The sequence below is a fragment of the Podarcis gaigeae genome (genome assembly GCF_964106915.1).
Source record: "Podarcis gaigeae genome assembly, chromosome: 8".
Lineage (NCBI taxonomy): Eukaryota > Metazoa > Chordata > Lepidosauria > Squamata > Lacertidae > Podarcis > Podarcis gaigeae.
Window position 1 is genome coordinate 36,723,120 of NC_139684.1, and position 16,605 is coordinate 36,739,724.

The following is a 16,605-nucleotide window of genomic DNA, read 5'->3' on the forward strand; positions in this document are numbered from 1 at the left end:
TGCTATATATATATTTGCTAAACTTCTAAATAACTTGCAAAACATTTGGAGTGTTCTTGTTTATTAAAATGGGAGGAAAATGATATTATCTTCAGCTGCAATCCCATATGCTTTTTTCTTGGGAATAAGTCCCATTGGAAATAAAAACCCCACAGCGGGTTTTATTTCTAAGTAAAGGGGAGCAAGAATAGGTTGCCAGTTGTACATTCTCAGGGAGCATCGCTTAGTCCTTCAGGAGAAGGTTCTCCTTATCAGAAGAGGTGCCAGGAGAAACAAATTGCTTGTGGAACCAGGAACACATTTGCAAAACCTGATGAATTCAAAGATGCTGCAGTTTTAGATTGCAAAGCAGAACCGTGCTAAGAAACTCTTGAAATAGGAACCGCCAGCATGAGGAAATTGGGTGTGGGGCAGTGTGCCATAGAGAAATGCAGGAATAAAACAAACAACACACACACACAACACTGTGGAGATATAATTCTAACAGGCAGCAAGCAAATTAGGTGCATGAATATTCATGAGTTCCAAATCAGCAACACTTAAAATTAATACAAAATATGCCCCACAAATGAGGATTTCGTGAGAAACACATGACTAAATCAGGAGTTGCCAAAGGGAGAATAAATTCTTGCTACACATGACTATTTCCATGCATGCCTGCCTCCCCTCCCAGTCTGAGCATGCTCACAACAGCTCTGAAAGGTAAATGAGAAACTGGGACTAAAAGAGTTAAGGCCTTGCAAAATCCAAGGCTACCCAACTCATAACACCAGACCTAAAGGATGTTTACTGGCTCCCAGTACTTTTCAGAGCATAATTCAGAGTATTGATGTTGACCTTTAAAGCCCTGAATGGCCTTGGTCCTGTCTTCACCCACATTGTTCAGCCCGGACACTGAGGTCCAGCTCCGAGGACCTTATTTTGAAGTTCAAAATAATATTGTGAAGTGCAGATTCATTGAGCTTCCTTGCTGTCAAGCGGCTCTTGGTGAATGACAGCAAGTTTAGCTATGATAAACCTGGAAGTAATCAATAAGCCAGGGACAGAGAACCTCTGACCCTTCTGAGGTTGATGGGCTGAATCTCCCATCAGCCCCATACCCAGGCAGCATTGCCATGGTCAGGGATGATGGGAGTTGTAGGCCAATGGCATCTGGAGGGAAACAGCCCATCCCTGTAATAAACAAAGCACTTATACTCTGCTCTTCCCCTGGAATTGGGCATTTGCAGACCTGCTTCCCCAATTTTATCTAAATTGTTATTATTATTATTTTACATTTGGCTGGTTGCTTCTCCCAACCCACCAATTCATTTCACCATAAAACTCTCTCCTAATGGTAGATTATTTACATTCTCTAGGAAGTCAGAAGCTGCTTTTAGTGGGAATGGCCATTGCTTAGCGGTAGAACATGTGTCATGTACAGAAGGTCCAAGGGTCAAGGACTGGAAGGGGGGAACTCTGGAGAGCCACCGCAAGTCAGCATAGATCAACCTTCCCCAATGTCTTGCTGGACTCACATCCCCTTCAAGCATGGCCAATGGTCAGAGAGTTGTAGACCATCAGCACCTAGCAGACACCAGCTTGGAGAAGGCTATTGTAGACAATACTGACCAAGCTGAACCAATGGTCTATTTTGGTATTAAATCAACTTCTGAGCTCTCTCCTCACAGCAGAGGAACAATAGCTGTTTAGCCAAGAATATGAAAAGTTAGAATATGAACAGCTAGAACACTGTGAGAAGCCAAGAACAGTCTGTACCACTAAATGTTTTACTTGTAGGATAGCATGGTGTAGTCAGGAGCAGTCTAGGCATTGTTGGGATTGGGGATTTACTTGTGCTCCTGGCGCTGGGATAGCTCTGTAGGGACAATCCTGTCTGGTGCTCTCTCTGACTCCCAGAAGTCTTTGTCCTTTTGAGAGATAGTTTTACAGAACTTAAGCCTGCCTTCTGGTTGGTTTATGGGTTACACATGAGGTTCACCATGTGGGTGAAGATAAAGTTTATCACAGCATGTCAAGAGGAAAAAAAGACAATTCTCTCAAACGAATGTGCTAATTCCCTAGTTAGTGTCGCTCCGTAGGTGTATGCTAGTATATCATATTTCTATCTTCTGTTTGTAGAGCACACATATGCCAACAGATTTTGGTAGAGAGACAAACACAAGCTTAGACAAATCCTGCTTTAATTGGCGATGCTTGAGGTGACAGTCTTTTTTCCCTTTTTCATTCACAGCTAGTCACCAACATGACAGTGTTTGAAGCGCTCTGCAAAGTGACACAGTTTCCATCTCCCTGTGTCCCTTAGATCACTCCCTAATCCTGTTGACCATTGCTATTACAAAAAAAAAGACAAGAGGTTTTGCTTAATTGTCAGTCACGTTTAAATGTCATCTGTTCAGTTTCTGGGGCGCATTCTCTAGCAGTGGACTCAGCAATCTAGTGAGCACATGCCAAACAGATGGTGTGGAGTCAGTCTTGTTGAAAATAGTGGAGACAGCCTCTTTGCATAGTTCTTTTGAACAAAAAAGATTTTTTTCCCCGCAATGAAGCAAACACCAGATGCAATTTGTTTGCAAGGGAATTTAGCTCATATTAGTGATAAAAGGCAGACACTAGTCATGAAGAGCAAAGCTTGCAGCTGAAATAAAGAAGGCACTCTCTACAAATTGTCCATCAATTGCAACCCAGGCTGGAGAATTAAGTCCTCTTCCTCAAATGAAAGGGACTCTCGTGAACTAGTTTGTGATTGTCTGCTGAAACAGATTTTCTCTCAACACATCCAGGTACTGTCATATCTATACTGGACTGGGGAACCTTGGGCCCAGAGGAGCTGAATGTGGTACTCCAAAACCCTCTTTCCAACACTCAGGAATCTATCCAAGTCACACCCTTCACTGACCCTGACCTACACCGTTGAGTGCTTTTCCTTGCTTGTAATGTTTCCTTGGTAATGCCTTTTCCCTTTGTGGATGGGGGATGAAGAAGGAGTGCAGGTGTGTTTCCGTCTGACCTTTGTATGGTTGAAATGTAGCCTACAAAGGTAAAAGACACAGCCATTACTCTACCCAATGTTTTCTCTGCCCCCACCCACCTACCACTGGAATGTGGCACTACCCCTGGTTTCCCCACCCGAGTGATATGATTGCATCATCTCATTTATTAAATCATAACTTACTGTTATATGTGAATCTTGCCCACAAACCACTATCCAAAGCCATGGTTTATTAACTTTGGGTGGTTGTTTTTTTAACAAACTATGGTTTGTTATGTATCAATCTAGCACACTTCCTAAACCATGGTTTGTTTGACCACACCAACTCAGATGCTAGCCATATTACAAAGGGATGAGGCAAGAACAGATGGAAAAACAAACTTTAGAGAAACAAGCCATGGGTTGTTTTATTGTCTGTGAGACAACTCATGATTAACTCATGGCATTATGTGTGAACCAGGCCACTGACACCATAATCCTCTACCTCTGAAGAAATGACTTTTTCAAGTTTTTGAAGAACATGTTTACTAGGATTAATAATGGGGACATAACAAGGATGGTGGTGCATTTATGACAACTCCTTTAAGATGCTTAACAATAATGCCTCTGGATAATCTTGCTTCCAGCCTAATGCATGTATTTCTTTTCTTGGAGTTTGCCATTACACCATTGAACCACCCAAGGGAAGAATCAGAATCTCCATCCTTAAATGCCACAAAATGTGCATTAATGCACAATTGCTCAATGAGAGAAAGAAGATAGAGAGGTAAACAGTCTCCTTCCTCTAACTTCTGTAATTTTGTGATTAGCATGTAAGGTCAGCTACACCAAACAGATGGCAATTATTTACACTACATTTTACAGATTCAGTGACATTCCCAGCTACGAGTAAAGGGCCTTTTTGAGTTATGTCATGCCATTTCAAATGTGTAGGTTGTGACTGTTTTCAGATGCACAACTCTGAAAGAAACCAGCCTCAAAGGGTAAAAGCAAGCTTCTTTTAACTTGGGGGTGTGAAAACATTGCCTACCTGCCACCCTGCCCCAAATTATGTTGGAATTCAACTCCCATAATTACAGGCTATTGGCAGTGCTTGCTGAGGTTTATGGGAACTGGAGTCCAAACATATTTGGAGGGCCACAGCTTCCCCATCTCTGCTTTAGCAGGCTGCAGATCAGTGTAGCAGAAACCAAAATCCTCACTGTGGAGCTTCAGCATTTTGATTCTCTTCTTCTATCCAACTACTACAGACTTATTAGATTTATCATGTTTATTTAAAAATAGCAAACATTTTCAATTATTTCTACATTGTTTGGAGAGCATGATTTACCTAGCACAATAAAAAAATTGCATTCTTCTTCAGTAAGCTGCAAAATGTAAACTTTTAAATGATGTCTCCCTCAGTGGTACATCAGAACACTCCCATTTGTATATATATTTTTCATTTTTATTTTTATTTAATTCACAGACGATTTGACTACTATGCATGAATGGCTAAATTCATTTCACTTGTTGAGAGAGAGAAATTTTAATAATTAGAATTTAAAATAGGTTGGCTTTTCTCTCAGTGACCACTTCCATTTCCTTTTTCTTTTGCAATTTGTTTCAGACATTCTGTTTTAAGATCATTTCCCCCTCCCAACAATTTGTATCAGTCTGATTGTGTTTTACATAAATGCAAACAGCTGGAAACAGCACTATACATTTATTTGCATAGCATTTATCACAAACACTAAGTTTCACACACACACTTAAATGGATGGCTACGGATTACCTTAGGGTTCAGAAGATATGGCGCTGTATCCAATGTTCTCTATCCTGGGAATCATAAGCAGGGAGAGTGTTTTTTTACTCAGGCTCTGCTTGCAGACTTCCCATAGAAATCTGACAGGCCTCTGTGAGAACAGGATGCTAGACCAAATGAGTCACTGATCTGATCCAGCAGGGCTCTTCTATTCACCACAGCCACTAATGTAGCAGAGAATTAAGAAGTGCAGGATCCTTTCATGATACTCACAACCATGCCCCTCACAACACCACCCCTCATAGTCACACACTCTTCTAAGATTCGACAAACTTCTAAGATGATGAAATAATATTAATTATAATTATACAGTAATGTATTGAAACAATCAATGCGGAGCGCCATATGTTGCCTTTCAGCTAGATCTACTCCACTATTTTCTGTGGATGTACATGAGCAAATGATTTGGAGTGCTCCAGTATCTTTGTTTTCTGAATGACTTAAGTTGTGTTTTCCTTGAAGTTCCATTGTATGTAACAGAACTTGCACACCATTCTCTTGAAACAGTAGTGCCTTGCGTTTTCCGCATTCCTAAATGCTAGCTTTGAAGCATACAGAACAACTCCTCAATGTTCTTTCAATACCTTCTCCAGCGTGACCCTAGGAGCCAATCCTCAATGCCTGACTCACCTCCTTTCACTCTGATTATTTCCAATCAGCACAAAGGGTGAAAAGACCAAAAAGCTCCCTGTGCATACTGACTGGGTGAGTGTTGCACAAATAGTAATAGATCTTCAATCCCCTATGACCCGGGACCACTACACTTCTGACCACAGCCTGTTCTTTATATTATTTAGGCGAAAAGGATATCCATAAAATGTGTGTGCACAGATATAGAATCATAGCTAGATCAATGTGCAGTGTATAGTTGAGTACTGTTTCTTCCTACAAGAGACAGCCATCATGAATAAATCACTAGGAAACAGAAAGCATATGCCCAGCCTTATGGTAGCATCCTCTGCATCAGAATGAATACATTAACTCTTTTAGTAAATGACGGCTGGCATAGATAGGAATGTTTAAGTTTTTCATCGTGTCTTGCCTCTTCAAAAGAGCTTGATAAACATTAGCCAATCAATAATTTCGTTAATAAATGATATATATTAAAGTAGTGAAGAGAACATTGGCACCACCGGGTAGGATGTTTTCATCTGCCTTCTCAAACTAAGCAGCTTGATAGCTTCCAGTGTTGGTGGAAACCATGTAATTATGTGAAGAGTTCAAACTCCCCTATAATATTATATTTCGTTTCTCTCAATCGCAAATGGTAATAAATGCTAACGTTGAAAAATGAAGAACTTCTGTTGAATTGTGAACGGAGATTTCTCTCCTGAGCACATACTAGGTGGGGATGGATATAGCTTCCAAGAGGAATTCAGTAGTTCACCTGGAATTATTTTAAGGCACCTTTGCGCTTCCTTCTCTTAGGGTGTTTTGGACAGTAACACCAATTGGCCACAGTCAGGAGGGCCAATGGCCAGGGATGATTTCATTTCATAATTTTATGGTAGTCTAGCATCCTATTCTCACTGAGGCCAACCAGATGCTTGCAGGAAGTCCTCAAGTGCAGCATCTCTCTGTCCATCCGACAGTGCCTCTGACTGTGGAGGAAGCGCATAGCCATCATGACTAGTAGCCACTGATAGAGCCTTAACTTACATGAATTTCCCCATGAATTTTAAGACCCTCCAAGTTAGTAACCATCACTGCCTCCTGTGGGAGTGAGCTCCATAGTTTAAATGTGCTGTCTCTTTCTTCTGTCTCTTCTGAGTCATCCAATTTTCAACTTATTTGGATGCCTATGAGTTCCAGTGTTCTGAGAGAGAGAGAAAACTTTTCTCTATTCCCTTGGCAGCGATCAGCATCAAAGTTGTGTTCTTTAAGGGAGGCTTTAAAGAAATACCATATTTTTCCGTGTATAACACGCCCCATGTATAATACGACTCCTATTTTTGGGGACCCCACATTAAGGAAATGGGGGGAGATTGCCCAGAGTTGATGAACTTTGGGGGGCGGGTTGCCAACAATCACTCACCCACCTGACTGCTGCTGCCAATCACACACTTTGCCAAAGCCACCAATCGTCACCAGCAGCCAACAATCACCCGCCCAATTGCCACAGCAGCAGCCAATCATCATCAGACCTTGCCGCAGCTACCAATCACCCGCCCAATCGCCGCTGACAATCTCCTGCTCATGGCTGCCTCCAATCTCCCATCCTCCCTCAGCACTATCCATGTATAAGACGAACCACAATTTTAAACATATAAAAACAATAAAGACCTTCCAGGAAGGGGGGGGGTGTTCCATGTTTTTCTGTGTATAAGGGAAAAAAATCGTCTTATACACAGAAAAACATGGAACACCCCCCCCTCCTGGAAGGTCTTTATTGTCCCCAAAATCTAAATGGCTGAGCATTCCACATAACTCTAATTAATATGCACATTAGGGAAGGGGAAATGACAGGCCCTTGTGGCTGCGTTTCCAAAGAAACAACAAGGGTCGTTTCAGCGGGCCAATCATATTCTGCTTAAGCTCCCTTTGTTAATTGTTGGTTACTGCGAGTGGAGTGATAAAAGCATCTTTAATAAGCAGTGCCCTTTCGTCTTGGACTAATTAAGGACAAAACTCATAGAACAGGCAAATGGTTACATTAGTACATCTTTTTAAATAAATAAATAAATAAATAAATATGGATGATTTTTCAAAAAATACATTTCTAGGAAGTCCACTTCTGTTTTCATCTACCAAAGTACACATTGTTGCTGTCCCCTATAATTATGATCAGGGAGTGAACATTCCACTGATTAGAGCTGGCCTAATGCGATTACCAGGACGCAGGTGGCGCTGTGGGTTAAAGCCTCAGTGCCTAGGACTTGCTGATCGAAAGGTTGGCGGTTCGAATCCCTGCGGCGGGGTGCGCTCCCGCTGCTCGGTCCCAGCGCCTGCCAACCTAGCAGTTCGAAAGCACCTCCGGGTGCAAGTAGATAAATAGGGACCGCTTACCAGCGGGAAGGTAAACGGCGTTTCCGTGTGCGGCTCTGGCTCGCCAGAGCAGCAATGTCACGCTGGCCACGTGACCCGGAAGTGTCTCCGGACAGCGCTGGCCCCTGGCCTCTTGAGTGAGATGGGCGCACAACCCCAGAGTCTGTCAAGACTGGCCCGTACGGGCAGGGGTACCTTTACCTTTACCTTAATGCGATTACCTGCCAAATTATTGACAAAAGGAAACAGCACATTGACAAAGCCTTGATTTACAATTCCAGAAGTGGCTGCCAGCGTCACTTCCAATCCTTGTAAAGTTGTTATGTGAGTACCTAGCATCTGCTAACATGAGTCCATTTCAATGCAACCTATATTATTATTATTATTATTATTATTATTATTATTATTATTATTATACCTTTCACTATCTACAACAATTTAGAATTCAGAATTGAAATCAATTAAAGTGGAAGACAGGAGCAGAGTGGGCCCTGAAAACACTCTTCTCAGCAGCCAAGGGTTAGGGTAAAGAGGTTCATCCAGGAAGGCTGCAGCATGCAGATTTCCAGTGAGATTATTTGTAGAATGAAAGAAAGGACATGTACAAAAATGCCCGTATACTTTGAAAGTTAGGTGAACACAAACATCCTCAGAGGACTTACAGGAAAGCTCAACAGAGGGTGTCATGGGGCTTTCAAGTGTGAGCACCCAGGAGACCTGGCTTTTGCAGACCACCAGAGATTTGTAGAATAAATGAAAGGGCACTCACACAAATCCTCAGACACTTTGAAAGTAAGGTGAACACAAGCACACACACACACACACACACAGCTCCACCCATGAGAATTCCACCAACATTTTCTCTCTCTCTTGATAATTTCCCCATGCAACTTCCTTTTTCATTACTTGACAAAGCTCCAATGAAAAATGTAGAAAATTTCAGTATAATGCTAGAATGCTTTCCTCCTTCTCAAAGCCTTCCACGACATTAAAAACAGAAAGGAAAATACATCACCATTTGGCTCTTATCAATTGGGTTTTCCTACAAAGAGGAAAATATTTCTAGCATCACTAAATTACAACAGAAGTTTGTTAGAAGTTTAGGTGTTGCTTAAGCCCTGACATAAAAAGATGGGAACCTGCATGGATGATTCATAGTTGTTTTGGGGGTGGGGTGGACAGGCCATTTTAATGTTCTTTCCTTGGCAATCAGTCTACTTTGATGCTTAGGGAGAAAATAATAGTTTTCATTTCTGTTTAAAAATAGCATGTTCTTGGTCTAAGACAAGATGGTAAGCATGTAAAAACGATTTCGTATTTAAGGATCATTTTAAACGTATGGAAATCATGCCTGCAGGCTATTTAAAGACTGGGGTAAAAAAGAAAGGAAAGCTACTTGGTGCTGATAATGAAAAATGATATGCTTCACTCTGCTTTAGAAACTTAACAACTCCTCAAAGGACTTTATTTCAATAGATAAGTGCCCATTTCTGATTCTGACTGGAAAAATAGCACTGCGGGGTCTCAGAAAGAAAGAAAGGGGGGGGGGGAAATACATGAGGAGGTTCCATTTTTAAATTGCTGGCTAAACCCCTGGATCCTAGTGACACGCTGGCCAAGCCCCAGGCTTCAGCTTCACTATCTAGGGTGGGGGGGGAGAATCTAATCCCTGCTGGTGGAAGGACCGTAGCTCAGTGGCAGAGCATCCCCATTGCTTGCAGAAGCTCCCAAGTTTGCAGCATCTCTAGGTAGGATTGGGGATGGAGGAAAAAAACCTCTTTCCTGAAACCCTGAACAGCCACAGCCAGTCAGGGTAGACAACACTGAACTGGATGGACCAATGGTCAAGTCTGATATATAGGTGCCTCCCTATGTTCCTAAGAAATCATCCTTTGAGGCTGTGGCTCAGTGGTAGAGTATCAGCACCGCATGCAGATGTTCCCATGTTTGATTCCTGGCACCTCCAGGTGGGGCAGGTAATTTTCCCTATCTGAAACCCTGAAGAGCAGCTGCTGTTGACAATGATGAGCCTGATGGAACAGTGGTCTGCCTTGGTATATAATAGCTTCCTATGTTCATATTTCAAGCTTTTCTTCAGAGCCATAAGGACTATAAACTTACTTTACGTTTAGGTGTACTCAATGGTAGAGCATGCATTGTGCATGCAAGAGGACTTGGGTTCAATCCTCAACATCTCTAGGTAGGGTTAGGAATCTCCCCTTCCTGAAAACTGGGAGATCCATTCCTAATCAGTGCTGACAACACTGAGCTAGATGGAGTCTAACTTGGTATGAGGCAGTTTCCTATTTCCAGTAGTGGAGCTTAAAGGAGTGGAGCAATCACAGATACGTCTGCAAACCCATCACTCACACCAGCCAGAGCAGAAGGGGAATGCCAGATCCCATTCCCCTCCATAAGATACAATCAGGGCTTTTTTCCAGGGGGTACTCAAGGGTATACAGTACCGGTACCTCTTTTTGTTGTTGTTAAAAACTGTGGCACTTACTGTAGCAACTTCATGGTGAGAACTGGCACCTCTTTTTCTAGAAAAAAGGCACTTGCTACAATCAATCCCTCTTAATGGTGAACTCTGAGAATTATAGCTCTGTGAAGGGGAATAGGGGTTTACTAACAACTCTCAGCTCCCTAAATAAACTAAAGCCCTCAGAATCCTTTGATGGAAACCATGATTGTTAAAAGTTCTTTCATTCCACTTTAAATGCATGGTGTGAATGTGACTACCTCTCACAATGCATGGGACCATTATTAACTCAACTGTTGATTGTTTTGAACAGCGATTCCATTTTTTGCTGGTCTCCTCAAAAAAACACTAAGTTACGATGACAAGGAGACTGATTCATGACATGCCAACAAAGCTCACACACAAATAGTTCTCTCCTACTTGACAGATTAACAAACCTTAGGTTATAAACAAGCTGGCCTGGTGCCTTTTCCATCTCGCTAATAGTAATACCTCTCAGGAGCATCGTTAACAATTATAACAATGTGGGTTTGGAGACGAGATCAGGTCAACACTAATGAAAATGAACGCAACCCTTTCTGACTGTGGTGTGGCGAGAGCTAATTAATCCTATTCTTAGAACCCTGCATTAGGGAGAACAATGAGGTGCATTATAGCGGAAAGATCCCTCAAACAGCCAAGGGGATTTATCATCGCAGGCAGCCCACCTGGCAAAACCTGACTCATCCATCAACGTCCATGTATTTTTTTCCAAATTTATCTGTCTAAACATATGCTCCCCTCTCTACTTACTGTCATGTAAATAAGGGTCAGTTGGGTTACCACTGTGGTTGCATCATAGCTTGGCTATGGACCAGTGGGTAGCCAAAGCAAATCTTGGAACACCATTTTATTTTCCATGATATTGAGAATGGACACCATTTTCTAGGGATGGGGTTGAAGAAGAACATATCAAATCTGAAACTCATGAATCCCTTTAGAACTTTATTAGCTTCTTTTCAATCTTCTCAGACTGAGCCCCAGACCGGAAGAGGAACCTCCAATTATTTAACAGCTTTATTAGTAGTTTTAGTTTTTAAAAAATAAAATCTCCCCCCACAAAAAGGGAATGAATCTCTCCACCTGCATATCATAAATTTTGGACCCCAAATGCATCCACCCTATTTCTTCTTTCACCCACCTGTTTCCCTCTAGGATTTAATCAGAGTTAAATATATTCCCAGGGACACCCTCCTTAAGAAGGGCCACACCCAGTCTCTTTCAAGGTGATGGGCATATCTTCCTCCCACAATGAGGCACCGCACACTCCCTGGACCAACTCAGTCAATCCCCTTCTACTAGATTTTATCACCCATGTTGGGCAGGGATCAAGAGAGCACATTGTTGGCCTCACCACCAAAAGTGTCCTATTCACATCCTTGGGCTGTAACAACTCAAACTGATCCCACAAGGTGTAATTCACAGATGCTCCAGGGACCTCCAGTTGTGATCCAATTGTGGCATTGAGTTCATCACAAAATCGGGTGACATCAGGACCAAGCCTGGCAGGGGCTGAACTCTTGTGGCATCCCTCATAGCCAAAATAATGTGCATCTCATTATTTTTTAATCCTTCCTTTTATACTGGGACCTCCTCTGTTCTTCTATGGATTTGCTATCTCTATATTTCTTAAGCTTAATTATCTAATTTTTAATTTTTAGTTCCTGATGGCACCTGAGAGCATCTTCAATATACCCCAAGGATTTTATTACTGTTTTAATATGCATTTTTATTTCTTTGCAGCTATTGCTCTTTAAAAAGATTGTTTTATGCTATCACTGGATTTATTATAATTCTGCTTTTCAGGTTGCTAACCACTTCTGGAGGTTCTTTATCAGTAGAGTGTGGTAAAAGAAAAGAAAAAATGAATCTCTAACCTTTTGCAATAAAATAAAATGTTTTGTTTTTTTTACTGATATAGGGGATCTAATACCTTTTTCTATTTCCCTACACTACATTTTCATCACATATAGAAAACATTTGCTCTAAAAGATACAAAAAATACCTATGCTTGTCCACAAAGGGAGCCATTGAATTAGACTCAAAGGGACACATCAATCCAACTAAGTTCTGCTCAAAGTTGACCTATTGACATTAATAACATTGCATTAACCATATCCATTAGATTCCATGGGTCTCCTCTGAGTAGACTGGCATTGGATACAAACCAAAAATTGATTTCTGCGCAGCTTGTTCCAGGACTTGCCAACTTTACCTACTGTATGGAGAGTACCTCCAAGAAACACAGATTCCCAGCAAGAATTCCAATATTGCAGAATTCTTGCCCCTACCCAGTAGAGGATTGACAAGAGTATTATGTGCAAGCAGCGATGTAGGTATCCTCACATCACCTCCCCATGAAATTCCACTAGCCTTATTGAAACCCTATTTGTTCTGCTTAGATTCTTTGGACGTTACTCCCCAGCACAGTTCCTCCCAGTTTTGCTGTGGGAGAAAATTGGTGGCAACTCTAGAATCTGCTTTCTGAAAATGCTGGTGAAAGCTGGTCCTTAAAGTATATTGAACAAGTTCTCTAACTCATTAAGTTGGATAAGAATCAAATGCAGATCCCACTTACATTATGATATCCTTATGTAGCCTTTTAGTGGCAGGTGAGACAGGGGTTCCCTTTGTAGTTTTCCTTTCTGTCTTTTCCTGAATATAACACACTGGCTTTTCATGTAAATATGTATTTATTTATATTTTATGACACCTATCTCAAACCACTTCTCCAAGGAGCTTAAGGAGGTATACACCCACATTAATCTCTGCAACAACCCTGTGAGATAGGCTAACCTAAGAGACATGCCCAAGGTCACCCAGTAAGCTTCATGGGCAAGTGGGGATTTGAACTCTAGTCTCCTATATCCTAGTCCAGCACTCTAACCACCACATGCTACTTATTCCTTGCACTTCCTTCTTCCCCAAACACTTGGCATTTCAAAAGGATTGCATAAATATTCCTGCATTAGTTCTCATTAGCATAGCACTGAGTTGCATCAGAGCTCTTATACAGACATTATTGTGGTGAAGAAGTAAAAGTAGTGGGGCTAGATATATAGTGAGTAATTATAAATAGGGGGCCCTCAAAAATTCAGGCCCCCACTTAAAAAAAATAAAAATCTAGGGCTCATTTTGAGACAAGCTAAACCCAATGACTGGGCCGATATTGGATATGACTGAGAATGACCTCCTCCTGCCACCTTCCTGCCCACTTCACAAACAAAACGTTTACAAGTGCAACTGGTGGAAATGTATTGGGAACAGCAAAGGAGGGAGGAAAATAAAAGGAACATCGGGGCCGGGGAAGTCAGCTTTTATATTTGTATTAAGTTGGTCATCATTTGTTAAAAATTGTGGAAAATCAATAAAAAAAATAACTGGGGATGATTGGGGAAATGATCAGAAATGCCACTTCCTGCTAGAGATGTTTCAGAAAGGGTAATTTCCCATGATCTACCGGACGTGACATGCCAAAATGTGCTCAGAGGCGCCATTTTTACCACAGCTGCTGTGATGGAGGGCAGAACAATCCAAGCTATTGAGATGACCCCTGATCCCCTCCTTGTTTCTCAGCCTGCAGCATGTGTGACAGTGAGTGACTTCACATATCTGTAATTACTTGGTTTTCAATTACTGAGTTTTGCAGGCATTCATTTTGAATATTCACACACACAAAACTCCCTCTAATGTGTTTCTGAATATTCAAAGGGAATGCTTGCAAAAATCCAATAGCCTTTGAGCTGAACAAGCGGGTGACTCTGCATCCCTAACTGGGACCCTTGGAAAGTGGCTAAATAATCATCTATAAACCTTTTGAAACTCCCACTTGAACTGGGAGAGGGGAAGGGGAGTTGAGCGTTAATTCATAAGGGCAGTTTAAAAGGCATCACATCAATTTATCTTTGTCAGGAGTTCAAGCTGACAAAAAAGTTACCTTAAAATAATTTACACTATCCATCATAAAAAGGCTCATCAAAAAGGAAGATACAGATTTAGCACTGAACCATAAACTCCCAAGGACTTTTGGACAATGAAGAATGAGCAGCCAAACTGCTATTTGGAGGGCTATGTCCTCGCGAGACTTTAAAGCTTGGGGTTTCCTTTTCAGCCTGAAGGCCACCTGCAGATGTCAGTGGTGGGTGGGGCCACTGGCAAAAGTTGGCAGAGAAATAGATGTGACTCTTACATTCATCCAGCAGGCTAAATCTACAGCTTCCTTTGCCCAATAGGCTACATTGTCCAGTAGGCTACACCTACAGCCACCTTACTCCAGTAGGCTACATTTACAGTGATCTTTGTCCAGTGGCCCATCTAGTCCAGCATCCTGTTCTCGTAGTGGCCAACCAATGCCCCCAATGGGAAGCTTGCAAGCAGGAGATGCTTGGAACAACAAGTGTTGCTGCACTCAACTGGTATTCTGAGGCATGCTGCCTCTGACAGTTATTGACCAACCAGCTTGGGAAAGCCCACAACCAGGACATGAGGGTGATACCAAGCTAGGGGTCATGTCTAATTCATGCTAGGGGTCTTCTCTAATTCACAGATTTCAGATTATAAAATATTGAAGCAGTAAACCTTTTGACCCTCTCCAACTCAGGCCATGTTCTGCAAGGTGTTCTGCGTGTTCTGCAACTCAGGCCCTGAATACAAGGTGGGGCAAATCATGGGAGAAACCAAAGGAGTGAGCTATCATCTGTCCCTTCCCCCCTCCATTGCTAGCGTTTCTGGTCTAACATGTTGAATTGAATTAACAACAGGATTTTGAATGCTGCTTCAGCTGCCAGGGTGCTGACCGTGAGAGAGTCCAATATTTCACTCCAAATCCCAGTTGATGGATGGTTTGTTCCTCATCTTTTCTTTTTTTTTAAAAAAGAAAGATCTTTTATAGCATCTGTTCAACACATCTACAAAACCTTTTCACTTTTCAATCCTGGAGGGTTAATCCATCCTGATGCTTGCTGAATGCAAAAATAATAAAATAAAATAAAATAAAAATAGGGAGAAGAGGAGGAAGGGAAATGACATATCATCTGAAGCTGGGCAGCTTCACAGGCTGACATGGACTTCAGAGTTTCTTTAATGAGAACGAGGAGATGACACGACCAATATATTAATGACACAATAAGTTACTCACTAGCTTGCCTGACTCGCAAACTGGTCTCTTGAGATCCAAGCCGAGAAGCATTCCCTTTGAAGAGGTAAGGCCAAGTTAACGCACTGGTGTGGTGATGAATATTTCATAGCTCATAAGAGTTACCTCCCTTTTTCTCCCTGCAGATATGAACTGACATAGTAAGCAAGAGGCAAAGCACAGAGAGAATCTGAAGGTTTCTTGCACTCGTGTGTATTTCATTTCTTCCTTTAAAAAGAAATCAAGAAGTTAATTGATCTCAGTCTGTAATAAGTAACAGAGCAATGCATGGAGAATTTAAGAGAAAGAGATGTAAATGTATCAAAAAATTGAAGGGTTTTTATAGTGCTCCTAAGGCACTATAGATTCAAAGCAGTATCATGTCCTTTCAAACTGTCATGGCTTCCCCGAAAGCATCCTGGGATCTGTAGTCTGCTAAAGGTGCTGAGAGTTGTTAGAAGACCCCTGTTGATGGTTAAACTGCTCTGGGAAGTGTAGCTCTGTGAGATCCATCTAGCTCAGTATTGTCCTCACTTACTGGCAGCGCTGCTCTGGGATTTCAGGCCAGGGTCTCTCCCAGACATACCTAGAGATGCCAGAGATTTAACCTTAGACCTTCTGTATGCCAGGCAGATGGTCATAGTTGTCAAGCGTCCCTTATTTGGCGGGACAGTCCCTTATCCCAGCACTGTGTCCCGCTGCTGTCCCTTATTGATGATGTCCCTTAAATTTCCCGGGTTTCAAAGGAAGCAGCTCCTCTCCCTCCCTCCTTGCCGGCCAGGGAGGAGAGAGGCTCCAACTGTGTTGCTTGGCTGCGTTGCTAACCCAATAAGCAGTCTAAGAATGACTGGGGGTGGAGCTTGCATGCCTTGTGCTGATCAAATTGGCTGTGTTGCCTGGGGACTCGCCTTTGTTCAGCGCTTCCCAGCGGAGAGGTGACGGTGGTTTTCCTTGAGGCTTCAGGCTTTGTTTGGCTGCTGGCTAGGCTTTCTGCCTTTGGCTCGGAGGGGCTCAGAAGTTGAACATACCTGTGCCTGGTATCTGAAGAAGTGTGCATGCACACGAAAGCTCATACCAAGAACTAACTTAGTTGGTCTTTAAGGTGCTACTGGAAGGATTTTTTTTTTTTGTTTTGACTATGGCAGACCAACACAGCTACCTATCTGTAA